The sequence below is a fragment of the Orycteropus afer genome, unplaced genomic scaffold, assembly GCF_000298275.1.
Source record: "Orycteropus afer afer isolate SDZICR_OR568_19922 unplaced genomic scaffold, OryAfe1.0 scaffold00186, whole genome shotgun sequence".
NCBI classification, from domain to species: Eukaryota; Metazoa; Chordata; class Mammalia; order Tubulidentata; family Orycteropodidae; genus Orycteropus; species Orycteropus afer.
Genome location: NW_006921773.1, coordinates 1,500,150 through 1,503,125, shown reverse-complemented (window position 1 = coordinate 1,503,125; position 2,976 = coordinate 1,500,150).

Genomic DNA, 2,976 nt, shown 5'->3' with positions numbered 1-2,976 from the left:
TTTGAACCACCAGCCTTCTGGTCAACAGTCAAATGCCTTAAGCACTATACCATCAGATCAAAATATTCATCCTCTGACTTCTTCCAAAGACAAGTGAAAAGAAATCCTTATATTGTTTTTAAGCTTGATAAATAATCTATATTGATAACCACCACTCATCTGTAGTTTGTTGCACTATCATGCCTTGCATGTTGCTGTGATGTTGGGAGATATACCAAGAGTATTTCAAATATCCATAGGGTCACCAATGGTGGACAAGTTTCAGGTGACCTTCCAGACTAAAAAAGACTGGGAAGAAGTACATGGGCAAGTTCACTTCTGAAAAAAACTGCCACTGAAAAATTTATGAAAAGCAGTGAAACATGGTCTGATATACTGCCAGAGGATAAGCTCCTCATATTGGAAGGCATTCAAAAATGACTGGGGAAGACATGCCTCCTCAAAATAGAGTCAGCCTTAATGGCATTGATGGAGTACATCTTTTAGGGCTTTCCTTTGCTGATATGACAGCACTGAAAGTGAAAAGAAACAGCTACAAACAACTATTAATAATTGGAACATGGAATATATGAAGTATGAATCTAGAGAAATTATCTAAAATGAAATGAAATCCATAAAGATTGATATCTTAGGCATCAATGAACTGAAATGTACTGGTATTTTCCATTTTGAATCAGAAAATCATATGGTTTACTACACTGTCAATAGCAAATTGAAAAGGAATGGTATCACATTAATCATTAAAAGGAATATTTCAAGATCTATTTTGAAGTGTAATGCTCTCATGGATAGGATAATATCCACACACCTACAAGGAAGATGAGTTAATATAATTATCATACAAATTATGCACCAACCACTAAAGGCAAAGATGAAGAAATTGAGACATTTAGCAACATCTGCAGTCTGAAATTGACCAATTATGCAATCAAGATATATTGATAATTCCTGGTGACTGGAATGCAAAAGCTAGAAACAAAGAAGCAGCATTGGCAGTTGGAAAAGATGGCCTTGGTAAAAGAAATGGTGTCAGAGTCCGTATGATAGAATTTTGCAAGACAAGCGACTTACTCATTGAAAATACCCTTTTTCAACAACATAAATGGCAACTATACACGACGATCTTGCCAATTGAAATACAAAGGAATTAAACTGACCACATCTGAGGAAAGAGATGATAGAGAAGCTTGATATCGTCAGTCAGAAGAAAGCTCCAGTCTGTGTAAAAAACAATCAATTGCTCACGTGCAAGTTTAAACTGAAGCTAAGCCACTCCTCGGAAGGAAGGTGGGGCAATCTACTTCCCTAGTGATACTGCCTCGGAAACCCAAGGAGGGGTCACTATGAGTCCGCGACTCAACGGCACATAACAACAACAACAACAACAAAGAAAATCAAAACCTTGAGGCCAAAATGTGACTTTGATTATATCCTACATGATCTCAGAGACCGAAAGAACAATAGAGTTGTGGGATAACATCAAGGACATTATGCATGAACAAAGGAAAATGTCATTAGAATGATGGAAAGGAAGAAAAGACCAAAATGGATGTCATAAGAGAGTCTGAAACTTGCTCTTGAATAGAGAATAACCAATACAAAAGGAAGAAATGATCAAGTAAAAAAGCTAAATGGAAGATTTCAAATGACAGCTCAAGGAGACAAAGTAAATTATTATAGTGAAATTTGCAAAGACCTGGAGTTAAAATATCAAAAGAGAAAAACATGCACACATTTCTCAAGCTGAAGGAACTGGGAAAAAAAAAAAAAAAAATTCAAGCCTCATGTTGCAATACTGAAGGATTCTGTGGGCAAAGTGGAGCACTCTGGTGGAAGAGTGACTTAAGCATTCAACTGTTAACCAAAAGGTTGGCACTTCAAACCTACAACTCCAGTGAAGAAAGATAAGACAATCTGCTTCTGTAAAGATGTACAGCATTGGAAACCCAATGGAGCAGTTCTATCCAGTCCTTTATAGTTGCTAAGATTCAAGATAAAGACAATGCAATGACAATTGGGGTAGTTTGGGCATTGGCAAAATAATGAAGAATGCAGGAAACATCAAAAGAAGATGGAAGGAATACACAGAGTGATTGTACCAAAAAGAATTGATCAACATTTAAACATTTCAGGAGGTAGCATATGATCAAGAACTGATTATTGAAGGAAGAAGTCCAAGCTACACCGAATACTTGGTGAAAAACAAGTCTCCAGAAACTGATGGAATATTAGTTGAGAAGTTTCAACAAATGAATCCAGCACTGGAAGCATTCACTCATTTATGCCAAGAAATTTGGAAGTGTGGCCTGCCTCTAAAAGATTCATATTTATTCCAATTCTAAAGAGAAATTATCCAACAGAATGAAGACATTATTGAACAATATCATCAATATCACACATAAGTACAATTTTTCTGAAGATAATTCAAAATTAGATGTAGCAGTATATTCGCAGGGAATTGCCAGAAATTCAAGCCAATTCAGAAGAGGGTGTGGAATGAGGGAAATCATTGCTGATGGTGATGGATCTTGGCTGAAAGCAAAGAATACCAGAAATATGTTTACCTGTGTTTTGTTGTCTATGCAAAGGTATTTGAGTCTGTAGAACATAAGAAATTATTTTAAAAAATTGGGAAGAATAAGAACTCCAGAACATTTAATTGTGCTCATAAGGAATCTGTACATGAACCAAAAGGCTGCTGTTTGAACAGAACAAGGGGATACTGCATGGATTAACATTAGGGAAGCTGTTTGTCAGGGTTGTATACATTCATCATCAATCTATATGTTGAGCAAATAATGTGAGAAGGTGGACTACATGAAGTAGAATGAAACATCAGGATTGGAAGTAAAGTCATTAATAACCTGTGATATGTAAATGATAGAACCTTGGTTCGTGAAAGTGAAGAAGATTTGAAACACTTATTGATGAATATCAAAGATTACATCCTTTGGTATAGATTACACATCATCATAA